We start from the raw sequence: 18,160 nt of genomic DNA on the forward strand, positions 1-18,160 counted from the left end.
TCATGACGTTTGTGTCACCATTTAAATATACCACAAATTGGTATCCTCTAGGTAGGTAGTAATTTGTGCAGTTATGAGTTTCATTAGCGAACTTAGGTTAATTAGTTTTATAATTGTAGATCTTAAACAAGTACAACTAAAGTGTCATTTGGAGCCATTCGTTGAGAATGATTTAACCGAGCCAAGAACACATTATTCTAGTTTCTGTAAGAGATACGCACAGATACTTCACGTTCCAAGGACTCCCTTTATGAAAACGAAATTGACGCTGAACCTCAGCGCTAATTCTTTCGCCTTGTTGCCAACCTCATCATGGCGCTGTTCCGCTGAAAATGGAGTGTTCTGCTGAGCCATCTTTGGCAGTTTAGATAAGTACGGTACGGTACGAAGAACTTTATTTAAATAACCGGAGAAGTGCCACCCCTTAGGGTGACACCGCGGGCCGCTCCCACGTGGGGACAGTTAGACCTAGCCTAACCGCCGCATCGCAGGCTCTCTGCGTGGACAGCCCAAAGTTGATGCTGATATTCCGAGCTCTTGAGGGCCGAGCTCCATTTCTGCTCTGTGAGGTCCTTATCCCCACGTAACTAGGGTAATTTGCACTGGCGTAAATCACGGGGAGGTCAGGGGGTCCTGGCCCCCCTTGTATTCAGGCTGGGGGGGGGGGGGAGGAGGGACACCCCTTGCATTGTCCCCCCTTGAGATTTGTCCTTCAAACGCCATATATTGAATTGCTTGAGAGTTAACTATAGTGCAATCTACTTTTTGTGTTAATGCCCGTTTATTTTGTAGTGTGTGTAGGCCTGTGTTCAATACCTTTCATCTCTGTGAGACTATTGAAATCGGAACTGCCGCTTGGCCGCTTTCGGAGAAGACTCATAGAATGTACAATGTGATTACATGAGCTGAGAACCCATGCTCGTTTTTTTTTTTTAATTCTATTTCAAAGCATGATTTTAACATTTATATAAATAAATGTAAAAATGGCCGCTATAGCGAGATGTGTGTCCCCCCTTGTGATTTAACTGAATTTACGCCACTGGTAATTTGGCAAATTACTTTTCAACCAGACACTTTTCCTTTGCTAGCTTTATTCTTATTTTTAGATATTAAGCCGTTTTAACGCCGTTATAACGGCAAGCCGCTGGGACTTAAGTATGCTTGCTGCGCCGCAGAAGAGATACACGGCGGAATGACGATGCATCTGCGTCAGGACAAAACGCCGCCGCCGAAGGAAAGAGGATAACGAAGGCACCTCTTCACGGGGTTGTGCCAGTGGTGACGTTGCCAGCGTAATGAAATTCAGGGCGCCGACACTGCCGTACTATATATCGCTCCTTCTGCGCACGGCTTTCAGACAGCCTTCAAGTGTCTGCTCTCTTATAACTCCTACAGGAGCTTCCTTAATGAGGCTCTTCAATCACGGGTCGATTCCCAGCTAACTTGCTTTAGCTATACTTGAGATCAATAATTTTGAAGTTAATTGCGTGAATCCATTTTTCAAGCCCTGAGAAAATTATTCTCTATAGGCTAACCTACTCGGCTTCTGAAAAAAGTCGCTGCGGCTAAATAAAAAAAAATTGACTCGCCATCCAGGTACCGCAAAAGTGGATGTCCAGTGAAAATGCTGAAAACGACCATGCATGGCACAAGCGCTGTCGGGGTTATGCACTTTATTCTTTCAGAGTAATGGTATGTGGCAATCGCATTGTGGTCGCCGTGTTACACTGTGATGGGTCTCACGACTGCTCTCGCTACGTTCGTGGACAAGACTAAATCCAAGCCCGATCGTCACCGTGTGGTTGGTTGATAGGTGTCGTCGTAGCATACAAACGACAGGAACCAGCCCTTCGTGCTGGCTTTACCTTTGCCCATTTCTCCTGTACCGTATGTTCCATTAGAACGCATGTCCATTATTTACTTTTTACAGCATTATTATTATTATTATTATTATTATTATTAGTAGTAGTAGTAGTAGTAGTAGTAGTAGTAGTAGTAGTAGTAGTAGTAGTAGTAGTAGCGTTTTTCAAGTTCCGCGTAAGATAACCAGAGAGCACAGACCTTTTCAGGTACCTGCCTGCCTCTGCCAACACTGAACCCTTCACAGGATACGAAGTCTTTATAACGCTTTTCTTGAGCTCGGTGTATTTTACAGCTTGCATTGTTTTGCTTTCTGTCCTTTGCGCTATTTTCATATAATGCCACGCACTGTAGAAATATTTTTCTCCTCCGTCGTACGTCCGCCTGCCTTCGGCTTTGTTGTGCGAGCGGTATTTATCATTGTCCTTCAATATTTCCGATGTTTCGTTAATAGATTTTGCCCTGCCATCGTGAATTTGTTTCTTCGTTTTCCCTATTCTTTGTTCTCATTTACCCCTGTAGAAAATCTTCATTTTATGGTTTATCAGTAGTGAGTTTTTCCCTTTGCGTGCACTAGCACTAACACCTCACGGTTGTTCCTGGCTGCGTTAATTGATTGATTGATTGATTGATTGATTGATTGATTGATTGATTGATTGATTGATTGATTGATTGATTGATTGATTGATTGATTGATTGATTGATTGATTGATTGATTGATTGATTGATACTTATTATTAGGGGCGGAGTGTTTGAAGGCAGCCTCAATTCCGCCGCGGATCGACCCGGTATTACACAACCCCGGCATTGGTCTATGCTTACCTTTTATGGCGCTAGCTCCTAGCGACATATAAGAATATCGCGGAGAGGTTGACCTCTCGTGACCCTAAAATATCGCCATAAAAAATGTAACGAAAGTATAACAAATAAAAAGAGCCTCATAAAAAGGTAGTAATGGTTCTAGTTAATAAATGTACAGGATAGACTAATTACGATTTAGTGGAGTGAAAAAAAGCTTAGTTAGCACCGCGGCTAGTTAAATGAAGCCTAATTAAAAGGGCCACATACACCCTGAAAGCACGGAAAAGTTCCTATAGGTCCGTCGTAAGCGAACATAAGAAAGTGACGTTTGGTGGGTAAGCATCGGTCTAGGCAGGAGTATAGTTACCGCGCGTAATACTTAATTGGGATTAACTAAGGGTCTAATTAGACAGTAGACAATGACAATGGCTTCGTACAAATAGAGCTAGGAAGATGGGGTTGAGGGGTAGGCACGTGTACAACAGTAGATCTACAGCAGTGTACTGCACTCTTCGTCTCAGTTGAGGATAAAGGAAAGGGTGAAACAGTGCATGGGATCAGCTCTCGTAACGTCGTGCCCGCATCTCATGCAGCAGAGCTTTCATTGGCAAGTGACCCGCCCCTTGGCCGCAGGCTTTCCTGCGAGGGTCATTGTATCAGTCACCGAGTCGCTCTTGCAATTGAAGAGTCGCGTATGGATCAGAAAAGGAAGAGGTTCGGGGCTTGAAGGGGAGATCAGTGGTTATACCGTGTGTGCACGCTTGGTCGCATGGTCTGACGAAGGTGTCAAGCTGACATGAAGTGCCTCTGATTTTTTTCTGCCCCTAACAAGCGCTAAAACGTTGCCCTCGAATCTGCGTTCAAAACAAACGAGCATCCTATATGTAAAACCTCTTGTGAAATGGTCTGTTGTTCACTCCATTCCCATGTCGTGTGGGAAAACTTACATCGGCAGGACAGAAAGATGAATAAAGGATCGTCTTAGGGAACACGCACAAAACGTAAATAAACATAACAAGCATGCGCATGTAGTCACGCATATTTCTGCATGTGGATGAGAGCCGATTTTTCGTGAAACAAAGATATTAGGTAAAGACAAGCGCTGCTCTTCTCGGCTCGCCTTGGAGGAGTCCTTTATCAGCAATAAGGATGGTTGTCGATTACCCTGCAAGCTTCCGAATATGATTTTCTTCCGGGCTTCATATGACATGAGTGGCTGTTTGTTGCGGTTTGATATACTGCATGTCCTATTACATTTTAATTTTTTTTTTCTAACGCGATGTTGTACATGCGCAGCGATAAACAAGATAAGAAATGTATAAACACTCGGTGAGTGTTACAGTATATAAACAGTTGTTAGCAGCAGTCTGTTGCCTCCCTTTTCTCTGTGTTCGTCGTTTTCGCGCTCTACTCTTTTTAGTGACCTTAGCAAGCGAACCGGCCCGACAATCTGTTTTTGCTAAAGTGCACTCCCACCTGCTATTGCGTATTTTAATACATGACAATGCTTCATCAGCTGGCCTACGCTTCTCCATTACTGAAAAGAAGGGGTGCGCGAATATTCGAAATTTAGAATATGCATCGAAAATTTTCTTTATTCGAAACATATTAGATTCGGAAAATGCGTATTCGAATTTTGCCGGATATTGGGCCACGGCCGAATATGCCGTTAAGAGGTGCATATTCAGACAAATTCGAATATTGCAACAAGTGACCACTCACGAATGGTACGCATTCTTATTTTTAAGGTAAAACATCGGGAATACGTGCCCGTTAGGTTGCGTCGTACTTCGCGGTTAAGGCATTCAGGGCACCTTTATGATTTGTTCCCGGCAATCCTTGGCTCTGTTTTACTGTAATCACTGAGAAATACGCATGATGCGCGCATGGCCTTCGTGCTCCGTATCAGCCTGTCCGGCACGCCCAGGCGTCAGGGTCGGTTTCTTTTTTTGAAAACTTCATTCCGCAGGTCTCTTAGATAGCATATGGCGGCCTCCCGATCATGAGGCTGCCGAACAGCTTAACCACTTCTTCTCTTCCACGTTTACCTTTGAACCTGTCGACAACTTACCTCCATTTCCTAATCTCGACCATGCCGTGATGCCTGACGCCACATTTTGTCCAAACGGCATTGCGAAGCTAATCGACTAGCTAAAACTCACATCTTCATGTGGCAGCGACGGTATCAATGCGAAAATGCTCAAAAGCACGAAACCAATTGTTAGTACAATACTTTGTCATATTTTTCAGCAGTCACTATACCATCAGGAGTGGCGCCGGAAGACTGGAGAGTGGGCAATGTTGTTCCAGTCCCTAAACAAGGTCCTTCATCCCTGTGCAGCAACTATTGCCCCATTCCACTTACTAGTGTTTGTTCTAAACTAATGGAACACGTGATCTACTCTAACATTGTTGAGTTCTGAGCAATAACTTCTTTCATTCCAGTCAGCACGGCCTTCGCTCGAGACTGTCATGTGACATACAGCTAGCTTTATTTTATCACGATATCAGTTCCAGCCTTGACTTAATAAACATACCCGTTGACATTCTCTTCTTAGACTTTGAAAAAACATGCGACAAAGTTTCACATCAACGGCTACTCCTAAAACTTTCTCGACTAAACATTAACACAAATGTATTTGATTAGATTCGCAGTTTTCTCACCAATCGCCAACAGTTTGTGTATGCTAACTCCCACTCATCTCGCTGCTCCTCCGTAATTTCTGGTGTGCCGCACGGTATACAGTGCTCGGTCTCTTACTTTTTCTCATTTATATTAATGACCTTCCAGCTAACATCTCTTCTAACATTCGCCTCTTTGAAGACGACTGCGTCGTATACCGTCCCATAACAAACATCGCAGATATTAATATTCTTCAAAATGACCTCAACGTTATTAAATCCTGGTGTGACAAGCGGTTAATGTCTTTAAACATTAAAAAAAAACTTCACTGGTATCTTTTCATCGCAGGTCTCATCACCAGCCAGTAGAATATACCATTTTCGGCTCTGTAATTTCATCCACTGATTCTTACAAATATCTTGGCGTAACATTTTCAAGTAATATCTCATGGTCAGCCCACGTGACTAACATAGTTAACTCCGCGAATCGCACTTTGGGTTTTCTACGTAGGCATATATAAGGATTGCGCCCCATCAGTTAAACTAATATCCTATATTACATTTGTTCGTCCTAAATTGGAATATGCATGTTCTGTTTGGGATCCTCACCAGTCTAATCTATCTAACGTTTTAGAATCAATTCAGAATCGTGCTGCTCGTTTTATCTACTCTGAGTATTCCTATAATTCCATTGTTTCCGAACTTAAAACTCGTGGTCAACTTACTAACATGGAATTACGACGTCGTATATCGCGGCTATGTCTTTTTCACAAGTTTTATCATGCTCCTATCGAAGTTCCAGCCATCCTGTCAGTTCATTCAAGACGCACAAACCATCCAAGAGCGGTGTACCCTCCGCCAGTAACAACCACACGGGACTGGAACCGTCTGCCTGCAACTGCCGTGCACCACTCCGACGCACATCAATTCATGGCTGGTCTCGAATTACTCATTCACTGCACTTAATACCCATCCCTCATATAAAACCCCAGCTGGGACCACTGAGGCATCGAAATAAATAAATAAATAAATAAATAAATAAATAAATAAATAAATAAATAAATAAATAAGTACGCGTTGCACTTTCGTGTTGTACAAACAGATACGATAAAATAACCGTCAAGAATGTTACGTAAGCAATGTTTAGGTGCTTGGAAAAAAATGGAAATGTGCCAGCCTGACATTGCGTAAGTGAGAGGGTCTTTTTCACTTTCAGACGTGTTGTTACGGCACTTAACGAGTGCCCGCTTTCTGAACTTGTGAAGCAGTTCATTTTTCTGCATGACAGTCTGTAACGAGTGCATTGCCAAAAGTGTCTCCCACGTGCAGCAGCCTAATTAGATGCGGTTTCACTTCGTTGTTTTAAAAATGTAATGAAAGCTATTGTTACTTCTCGTTTTGGCACTTTTTAACGATTCACACGCGGCTGAGGACGGGAAAGGGCTAGCTGCAACGAAAATAGGAAACTCGCAGGTATAAAACGGGATCAGCTCGCGCAGTACAGGGCGGGTTGCAGATCATTGGAAGAGGCCTTCGTCCTGCAGTGGACATCAGATACGATGACGACGATGACGACATATTCGAAGACAGTTTTTATATAGCGTTATGCGTATTCGATTCGTATTCAAAAGTTTTAATGTTCCCACACCACTACTGAAAGATAAACACTGCACAAAAGTCAACAGAGGTTCACAGGAATACCAAAGTTGCGGTTACAATACATTGGCAAAAGAAAGGGCCCCTCAAAAAATGGCGGCGCTTCCCAAATCACCTCAACGTCTCGTAGATACATGCGTGCTGCAAATAGGATGGCTGCCGGTAAGCGAAAATGTACTTCGTGCCAACGGAAATACTAACAAGTTTGCTCGCCAACCCTCTTGTTTATTCGCATTGCAAGTTGATGTACCTAAACAGACTTAGCAGTCAAATTTAAATTCTAAAATAGTTCTTTTATTTCGCACCTTATCCAAAAGTTATCGCGGAACAAAAAGAGCGGCAAATTAAAGATAAGACTGGCAGCACGTTGCACCTTCTGCAACATTTGAAGTGTGCCCGCTGCACACTTGGCAATGCATTAAGTTGTACAGTCGGGGACCAGACTTCCTGCCAGACATAAGGAGCCGCAATGTGAGAGACACGCAGTAAATCACTTTGACCTTCTCAGTCGATTCCAGTGTTCCTCCCCCCACCACTGTACCTTTCTGCACTTCGGGTGGTGTTGCACTGCCTCTGGGATGACCTTTGACCGACCGATGATGTGAGTTGATGACGTCATCATGTGACCTCATGTAATGACGTGCTCGCGCACCGTCACGATGACGCCATTGAATGGCGGCATCGCTCGTTCGAAGAAGGTCACGTGCGTTTTCAGACACGGCTCCCGAGAGCCTCACGAAGCCCTGCAAAGTATTGCAAAGGGGAGCGCCAGCATAACACGCTTAAGGCCTTCCCCTTAAAAAACTGTTAACGATGTCGATTAACTGTAATACGATTTCTTACTCTACGACCATTAAGGTTACTCATCCTTACAAACTTATTTCCATTAAAAATTATTTAATGTCCACCCTCGACGCACCACATGCCGCCCCTCTGACCAAAAGGTATGGAGACCCCTTAGCTACAGAAAAGTCAGAGCTCGATGTTTATCAAAAAAGCTTAGATGCGTGCACACACGAAGGAAGCCCTGCAGCCAACTAGAAATATTTGGGCAGCTTGTACTAGTGGCGCTGTACTAAAGGTGGAACTTGAGGTCGATCTAGATTATTTATTAGCAAGGTCTTAATTAGCATGAAGTTAATCAGCACGGTTTTAATTAGCAATGTCTTGATTAGCAATGTCTTAATTAGCACGTTGTTAATTATTGTGATCTCAATTAGCAAGACCTCAATTAGCATGATCTTAATTCGAACGGTCTCTCTCTCTCTTTGTTCCCGTCTGTTTCTTTCTCCTTCTCTCTCTGTTTCTTTATCTCCTTTCTCCTGCGTTTATATGTTCTGTGATTCTTTCTTTTTCTTTTTTTTTTCAGAAGGCACACGTACTGAAGAAACGCCTACATTGCGAATCCATCGTGTCAACCTCAATGGGTGCGCTGGCCACAGGCCTTGTTATCCGCCAAAGTATTATGCCGTACAGAAAAATGGCGAAGCTTGCATTGAGTCGCGCAAGGCTTGAAACAGCGAAGCTGGACGAATCTGAATTCTAATCTGGTTGCTTCTAGTTGTTGCTAGGCTTTAGCTAGATTATGCTAGGGGTTTTTTTTTCTAGGTTGCTGCTAGGCTTTAGCTAGGTGATGCTAGGTTGTTTCTAGGTTGCTTCTCAGCGCAGAGAGGTTCGAGTTAAACCACAGACAGTCACAGGCACGACACGGATGTCCAAACTCCAGAGTAAGAAACTCGCACCTCCCATAGATCTACGGACCCGTCGTCGATCGCGTAGGGTTTCCATCGCTTCGGGGTCTTCTCGCAGCCGCCGTTGCCTTTCCCGTTCCCTAGTATTCTCTCGTTGTACGTACCGCTGAAGCACTCCGTAAAGATGCTTCAGCGAAGCTCACAGTGCGGCCACGGTGTTTATCACTGGGTTAATTCCGACGGTTTATTAAAGCTTTTCTCAATTACTGGATACGTCAGTCTAAAAATCTTCATTGGTGTTTGCCGCGCGTCTGTTGTCTTCTTCATTTTTGGTATAGCAGCGGTGAGTAGTGGGATTTGCCCAATTTCTGTGGCACATACCCGTTCGTGGTGACGATAGTTTTTTTACACACTTCTACACACCAAAGCTTTTAAGGCCGGCTTAAACAGCTTCGCTGTTAAAAATGTACTACAACTATCCTCATTTCTCGAATGTACGTCGCCAAGAGCAAGCTGTCTTTATTTATAGTCAATCTTAAGATTAAGAAGAGGACGAAGAGAGTGCGCGCCGGCCGAGTTATTGCGCTGCACGTGCTAGGCGCAGCTTTAGTTTTCTGCTCACGAGAAAGGGCGGAACGAAAAGCTTTAACAGCTCAGCTGTTAAAAATTGGAGCAGCTCCCTCGAAGTTGACGTTCATCTAAACTTTCATTACTTCGATAGAGTAGCGTAAATAACCGCCTCGTTTAGCTAAAATCAAGCTTCATTAAAAGGAAGTTGTATCGACATGCAAATTACTTCATTATATCCAAAATTTCGTTATAAACGTGTTTTCACTACACTGTACCAACGGCAAAACTATTCGTAATTTACTTCGTTATAGCAGATAGTTTGTTATATGCGTATACGTTATATCGAGGTGCACCGTTCGTGTCAGTGCTGACTTCGGTGATTCGGCGCGAATACGGTCTACAAGTGAACAGCCATACGCACAAGGCCGCAACTAGGTCTATATTTTCGAACACGAACTGTTCACACTGGAGTACGAATAATGATAAACAGATATAACAGCGTATTCTATAAACGGCCCACTCGCTATTTTCGATGCCCGGTCGCTAACACCAGCGTGACTCAGATATGCAATGGTGCTCATGTGCTTGCTTCGCTAATTCTGGAATTACTTGATGTCACTGAGTATCGGCTTGCATTCAATATCAAGCGAACTACGAGCGGTCGCTGGAACTGTCAATGTAAACAAATGGAACGGTTCTTGCTTTGGGCTGTCACCAGAGCTCTTGCGAGGAAATTAAATCAGCGGTGCGGGCAGGGCACTCGTCCTCTCCTTTGTCCGTGTTCATTCCCGCGACGCCTTCTATTCGGTCTTCACTTTATGTGTAGGCTGGGTTACCGGCGTTCTCAGCAACTGGCTCGGGTGGCAACTGATTGCGAATGGCGACTTATGGCATCTTTGACAGCTCCGAAGACATGATACTATATAATATGGAGAAGCCACTAATGGGCATCGTCTCGAAGCTAATGGCTCATGAATTTGACAGCTCCCGAGGTATGGTTCTATAATACGGAGCGGCCACAAATCGGCAGCATCTTCTAGCTCTTCGCCAGTTTAACAAGAAACCGTTAAAGAGCCCTTGTCACAGCAATTGCAGTGTCGGCGTCGGCGGCGTTGTTCGCGAGCGAAAAATCCCAATGGACGTAACGAATAAAAATCAGGTTTCGAGTCGGAATCGAACCCAGGCAGTCAAGTGTTCTCAAAGAGCCACGCCAATGCTTGAAACTGCTTCAGAAAAATAGTCATGCCAAGCGAGTAGACACGTCAACGCATGTAACAGTGCGTGACAGAAGCGTCGAATCGCACCAGGCGTCACACCATGCATGTGAATTGCTTAACGAGCTAGTGGTTTAAAGCTGTCCATCCATTACAAAGCGCTCGGCCATAATTCCTCCTCCTCATCTTCTTCTTAATCATCATCCACAGCATAACCAAAGTGTGCAGCTACGTATAGGTACGCGTAGTACCATAGGCGAGTAGTGGGTACTTCACTACTTCGCAAAATGGCAAATTATTGCGTAGTGGGTACTTCCCGAGTTGGCGCCCGAGCGCTTACAACGGCAAATGTCACACGCACAGACGTTCCTTTCCCGACGGCGCGGTTGTGGTATCCACCGTGAACCTAAGCACGGCAAACGAATGAGAAGGCGATGCGAACGGGGCCGAAAACGCTGTCGCGTTCCACTATATAGGTATGCTTAAAGGGGTGGTGCCACCAAATTTGCGGCTTGCGCGTTCTTTGCTGTAAGCGTTTCCTATAGCTCCAGGAAACATGATGCACGCACCAAGATTAATGTATTCTCGCTAAATAATTTAATATCGCCTTTTGATGTGGACAACTTTCGGTTTCGGTTTTTGGGCGCCGAGGTTGGGCAGTGACGTAGAAGTGTAGGAGGCGTGGTCACGTGACCACACAAGGCTGTGACGCACATAGCCAGGAATCGATCGAAACTCGGCAAGTGATGTAGTAACCGATGCTTTGCCGGTACTATAGTGAACTGGAATATATTCTAGTTCACTACAGCCGGTACGTACGTTACGGAAGTGGCGGAGGTCCGGAGGTCACTCACGTTACTACAGCAGATATGGTGTGACGTCACTACAACTTTCGTTGCCTATCCTACAGATCTACGTCAGTGTTGGCGCGCTAGCGATGGGTTTCGATCGGGAGAATGGGCATTTAGGTACACTTTGGCAGTGAATTAAAATATATTCTAAACGTTTGCTATGTCCGACCCTTCGTGTGGAATGTCCTTGCATACAGAGGAAACCCACAACAGGCTTGTTATAGCCTCGAAATTTGATGGCACCACCCCTTTAAGTACCCTCCGATGTTTCATTCTCTGCACTACCCATACCGGCGTGCTCTGCACGCCGTCTCCCGCTTGTACACATTAAAGGAGTACTAACGCAAAATTTCGAAGTCGAGATGACGTGTGAGATTGATTTGTATGTACGAAATATCAGTAGCATATATAGAGTACGAGATATTTAAAATCAACTTTAATATGTATGCCGCGCAACGAAGCGCGAAATGGAGCACATCGCGAAATCGAGTTTTAATGTAAGACAACCTTGCGTGTGCTTTCTACCACACTTGTCAACGGGGGGATCACGTGCGTACGTTGTCGTGCGCGGCGCGCGGCGCTGTTTTGTGTAGTCACGTGGCAAGCTATGTCTACGAAACAATCAGCTTGGTTCCGCCTCTATCGACGCTCTCTGAAACCCAAGCTGGGCACTATAAATAAGTCTTCAAATTATTTACCGCGCGCTCAAGCAAACAAGGTTTTCGGCAGTAATAAGTGAATAATTAGCAAGTTATTGCAGCAGGAAAAAAATACAAGATGCAAGATTTTTGTGTCAGCGCTTTTGGTACGTCAGGCGAACAAGGTACTGCTCGGTTGGGTTTCGCCTGGGCTTTAAGACCCCGCGACAGTCGTCAAGAAAACGGCACGCAATATGTCACCGGGCTTTCGAAAGCACGTGGGCCATCCTATATAGAGCACCAGGACCAATGGTTTATGCCCCTTGCGAACCGAGCATGGCGCGGCCGATGGCACCTCAACAAGTGCCCGCTGCAACTTATGCCACGTAATTTCCATTCCGATCACACACGCACCTGGTCGTGTTCACATAATTTTGTTTTCGTGTACTTCAACGACCTTCTACGTAGAACATAAACGTGCTCGTTTAAATTAGCGCTCCCCTTCAGAGAAGCATTATATAATTGCTAGTTATTTTTCTTTACCTCAATTTTTATATGCAGCGGAGGGTGGGAGTTTTGGCATGTGAAATACAATAACAAGACTATAAGTATGCCTGAGGTGATTGAACGGTTTACGTAGCTACAAAGACGATATTGTTGTTTTTGTAACAACTAACTTAAATGCCACACACCACACATGAGCGAACAAGTACATGTAGTATGCACGTCCGTGAAAACAGTCCTAACTAGCAGAGATGACGAAAGAAGAAGAAAGTCGAGTATCCGTGAAAACACGATGATGCACGTGTGGGCGTGTTATTTTTTACCCTTACTATACTGTCAGCTCAGCGCTCGCTTCATGTTTTTAATATTAGCAATAACATGTTTGGAATAATTCAGTGTTTACCACCTTATAAAATAGTGTCTATGCAAGACACGTCCTTACTATACTGTCCGCTTAGTGATCGCGTCACCTTTTTAATATTAGCAATAACGTGTTTGGAATAATTCAGCGTTTACGACCTTATAAGAACGTGTCCATGCAGGACATAGAAGTTGCCACAGTAATGTAGTTTCGAAAATAGGGTTGCATTATTTATTGTGCAAGTGCCAAGCTTGCTATAGCGAGAAAGAGCCGTTTGCGGGCAAAGCTGAGTGGTTGGATGATCGGCAGTCATGTGTTCCTTCGACTCCCTTACGGTTGCATGATTATTCCCCGTGTCTATCCTCAGTGAACCGACGTCAGATGCACTACCTTTTATAGGTCATCATTCGTGTTGCCATCGCAATGCAATTATTATTTTTTATCATCCCTTTCTGCGGGGTATAAGCGATAACTTGTCGCCTAACCTACTTGAATTATAACCATATTTTAGAACTCCGCGACTGCGCTTGAATGTGTGCTGAATGATGGTACGCATATGTGCGCGAGCGCAACATTTGTTCCTTTCCGTCTCCCTTTCTTTCTTCATCTGTCCGCTTTCCCTTCCCCACTGTAGGATAGCAAGCCATAGGGTAGCCTGGTTAATCTCCCGGACTCATGCTTTCCTTTTCTTTCTCTCTCCCTGATTTGACACTAAAAAAAAATCGAGTATTTGGGGAGTGTTCCCGCCACACAACTATAATCATCATCTAGCTTGCTCGCTTTTCCTTTCTTGAAAACCCGGCTCTCGCCACTATCCCGTCAACGTCACGCTGATAGCGCGCACGCCGTTCGTTACCGGGAAGTGCCGGGCCACGGTGATAATGCAAGGAAAGTGGACGAGGTAGATTAGGATTATAGTTGTGGGGCAGAAACACTCCCCAAATGCTCGATTTTTCCACTGCTGTGACAACATGACAGTTAAACACGCCAACTTGATCAACCATGTGTACGATCACACGCAGTCTCGCTTCAGCGACGGCAGGACTAGACAAACGATTGAAGAGGAAAGTGTAAGGAAGGAGGAAGCCTGAATTTGGAACGACTGATGTGTAACAAGCGCCCGCGCAATCGGCGTGCAACGCCTCACGAAGTGCGAGTGGCTCAAATGGGCAAACATCATGCGGCGTCACGGGTACAAGCGAAGAGATGCTGAACAGGTGGCGCTTCTGCATGCGCGAGTCCGTGCAGATCTGTGCATACTTGTTGGCGCCCTCGGCCGCGTTTACGTGGCCAGGCGACGCCTCCCCCGCGATGCCCGTCTATCGAAGCACTCGAGGAGCGTCGGCGCGTGCCGCTCTAACGGGCCGCGTATATCCGGCCGCATTCGCTGGCCCACATCGGCGGCCAGAGGCCTTGAGAGAAAGGCCCCGCCACCAGACAAGGGAGCCGCTGACAAAGCAGCCAGAGGAGAGGGCGAAAAAAACAAGACAGGACGAGGCGAAATTGCGATAAGAAATACGGTTATGACACAAGTTGAGTTTGGCGGAAATCAAATATTCATGAAGAATAAGCCACGGTCCATTGGGGGGTCGCGCAGTATGAGGAAAAGGCGGCATTTGCATACCACGACGACTTCGCCGGATTGCGTACACGGGGGATTTGAAATGCAGCAGGAAAGGAAAATGAAAACGCTCACGGCTCCCTTGACGTGTTTTCGCGGTTGTCGTCTTCGCCGAGTTCACAATCCTGCAGCCCCGAAGAGGAAGTTGGCTAAACGCCGCTCTCGGACGCTGGTGGCCAAGACACTGTTCCGCTTGCAGCGCCGAGCTTTGTCCAAAAGGATGTGCAACACACACACGCCTGGCCAGCCGACCATCGAATCAATTGTCTTCGTGTGTTTGCCAATAGTGCGGACAGCCCTATGGAGAAAATTGATATATGAGTCGATATGTTTATAAGTTTACAGATGTGCTCGCACTATATGCCATTTCGTGTCTCCATGCCCAAACGAGAACAATTGTCAATGAAGCACCGAGACCGACAAGCTCTACACTCTCGAGGTGCTTAACAGCACGCAAATACGAACTAAGCAGACAATCTTTTTCACAGTTTTAATTGCCATGATCATTAGCTTTATTTTCTTCTTTTAAGATGATATCTGTGAAGATTCAACAGTTTTTATTCATTATTTAACTGCAGGAACCGAGATAATGCGTTTCTTGTTCACTTTTTGACGGACTAACTTTTTCCAAAAATTAATGTGCAACAGCTCATTTCCCTCCTTGACTCTTGTGCGATACAAGCTAACAGCTGTAATGCCACATGAAAACATTTGCATTCAATTAGTCATCCTGAACCATCGTTTTTTTTTCTCTTTTTTTGTGACTGGGGGGGGGGGGGGTGGTGTTATGATATTAGGTGTAATTTAAACATATACAAGTGACTGCACTCTGCGCGCATAGAAGACAGAGTACGCATGCAAGATTACTAATGTAGCAAATGAAAAACATCACAGTTTCGAGCACCGATAGCGATAGCATTGCGTCGAAGAACTATACAAAATAAGGTGCGCAGTTTTAGCAGCTCTACATACTGCAGCAAATATTCACGTACTAATTAACGCCATGCACGTACGGGCCAACACGGAAGCATCCCCCTCTATGATAGTGAAAACTGTCTTAAACAACGCTGGGGTGAATAGCAGCGAAACAAGTGAGCGCTTTCTTTTTTCAAATAGCGCGCAAGGAACCGGGGTCGTCGGCAGAGACAGCCCAAAACGACCATCCATTTTGCCCGCTGCTCGTGCGCGCGATGACGGAGCGTTATTTCGTAAGTTGTCCCTGGAACGCATAGCGTATACACGATATATGATCCTACTGAATGTGGACCTTACAGCGACCGACAAGAACACCAACGCCAAATTTTCGCATCGCATTAATAAATAAATACGCAACGCTTTGCAAGAATTGTTAAACAAACCTATAATGCGACACGACAAAAATACTACGTCTGAGGGGCGCCTGGCAACGTTGAGACGATAGAAGGTCTGCTATCACCAACGAAAGAGTAAAAGAAAAGCAAATGCTATGGGTGTAATGAATATGTCTTCAAGTAATTGCAGAGACAACCGTCAGCGGTGAGCCAAATAGCGCACGCACAAACACAAATGCCCCCTCCCCCCTCAAAAAAAAAAAAAAAGACCTGCCTGCAGCACTCGCTGAAAGTGCTGCATAGCACTTTTTTTTTCTTAGACAGGAAGAAGTTTCATATAATATCGCCTGTGCCCGATAATGCAATTCATCCAGTTCAACAGGCCTATTACAAGGGGTACAGTGCTCACAGTGAAACGTTGCAATCTATAGGGTACATACTTTCGTTTCCACCGCCTCCTGTTCGTGTCACATCGGCGTAATGTGGGCTCGTACACTTACACTACAGATAACATCCCTTTTAAGGGTCATTCATACTTGCGACTACACTGGTCGCGCGACCATTTGCGAATGGCGACCAAAAAACCACTTAAAAGGCGACCGATGTTCACACTGCAGTATAAATGCGACCTACCGTTGCCACACAGAAATCACATCTGTTCGCATCGTGGATCGTGTTGCCATTGCCCCGTAAAGTAAAGTGACGTCCTGTCGCCGTGCGTCTGATTGATTCAGAGGTTTGCGACTGCAGTCGCGCGACTGAATAATTGAGCAGCGAGCGATTGAGCCAAAGCAGTTGATTTGCGACCAAAGCGGCCATTTACGACCAGTCGCATTGTGACTAACTTGGTCGCGCGACCGGTGCTAGTCGCAGGTGTGAACGAGCGTTTAGTGGCAAGATTTGCGTCAAAACGTCTTGGTTATCTTAAAGGGACACTAAAGAGCAAAACGATTTTTCTCATATTAGTAAAACACTCTTTCACGATACCAAAAACACCACGCTTGCTGCGAGAAGACGCTTAATAAGGGAGAAAATGCGCAAAAAAAAATGTGGGTGGCGACGCCACCTTGAAGTTTCCGCACCATTCGCCGTGATATGACATGTTTTGACGGCGCCTACTAGGGACTACGAAGTTCCCAATCGGTAAAAATGAAGTACATTGTCCTCCGAGGGGGCCATAGACTTAGCATACCAAGTTTGGAGTAATTTTGTTGAACCAATGGCGCCAAAATACGATAAATACACTTTCAAATCCGTGACATCACGCGGGGAGCTTTAATAATAAAACTTTAAACTTGATTGTCTCCTCTATTAATAAACATATAATGGGGCGAAATTAACGACATTAGAGTTCTCAGAGCAGAATTTATCAATCTAAACCGATTCATTTTTTCTCTTTAGTGTCCCTTTAATAAAGTTCGCATACCAATCATTATACTAGAAATCTTGAAGTCGCGTGATCGCTGTACGTTACTTGTGTGACATGTATTTCAAATGACCAATCAAAGAGACCAATTATAATTTGATAATGTACTATGGGACATATATTGCCATTGGGAACAGTGCCTTTAAACAGTGAAAAAACGACGACGTATTTGTTTTTCTGATCTTGGGGATTGATGTGTCGAAAGCGACGCCATAGTCTTTGGCATTCTGTTAAGAAACCACAGCTTGGCAGTTTCGCGATGGCAGATAGCATAAACAATTGAAAACGTTATATTTGCGTGTTGTAGAGCAAGCAGCGCATCCGCTTCTTCAGGCAATCCCATCTGAACAGACCAAGGGCTCCATGAATCGTGATTCTACTCCAGTCTCCTGACGTCAAATTTATATAACCACTCTCGCAAGCACCTTCGGGAACCCGGCAACGTTTCAGAACAGCCTAATAAAATGGTCTTCTCGTGTACAGGAGGTCTTTTTTCTTTCTCCTGCGTGCACGAACAAAAGCATTGACTCCTCCGACACACAAGCGCACAGAACAGGGGATGGGATTAGTTCGGCCGAGCAGGCAAATACAAAGTTCAGGAGGGTTTTCGACTTGGGATTGTTGGTGATTCATCGTGATGCGAACTGATGCGCACAAAATACAGGGACACAAAAAGGAAGTTTGCGCTTCGTCTGTCCACCTATGTTCCTTCTTGTGTCCCTGTCTTTTGTGCGCATCAGTTCCCATCAAGAAGATACAAAGTTGGCGAAGCTTGCACTAAGCCGCACAAGGCTTGACACAGCGAAACTGGACGATTCTGAAGACTAATCTGGTTGCTTCTACACTCTTAAAAAAAGGTTATAGTACTTACTAACTTCGGTTTACTAACTACTTGTCACATATGTCACTACCCTGTTAGTAAGCGCGGTTAGTAAAGAAGAGGTTAGTAACCGTTACTACCCTCGCCGCTACAAACGCAGTTAGTAGCGGTTACTAACCTTCTCTTTGCTAACTAGTAAAATATAGGTAGTAACG

The 18,160-nt window shown here is 44.9% G+C and overlaps 1 long non-coding RNA gene across 1 annotated transcript in view; it reads right to left on the reverse strand.

Moving 5' to 3' along the window:
• LOC125756863 (uncharacterized) overlaps window positions 1-17,467 on the reverse strand; it is a 189,812-nt gene extending 172,345 nt beyond the window's left edge. Inside the window, exons 1-2 of the long non-coding RNA XR_007414817.1 lie at window positions 17,413-17,467; window positions 14,465-14,687 (exon numbers count right to left, since the gene is read on the reverse strand). This is a non-coding gene — a long non-coding RNA (uncharacterized LOC125756863). The remainder of the gene's footprint in view (window positions 1-14,464; window positions 14,688-17,412) is intronic.
• Window positions 17,468-18,160: the final 693 nt, after the last annotated feature.

This window comes from Rhipicephalus sanguineus, chromosome 1, assembly GCF_013339695.2.
Source record: "Rhipicephalus sanguineus isolate Rsan-2018 chromosome 1, BIME_Rsan_1.4, whole genome shotgun sequence".
NCBI lineage: Eukaryota > Metazoa > Arthropoda > Arachnida > Ixodida > Ixodidae > Rhipicephalus > Rhipicephalus sanguineus.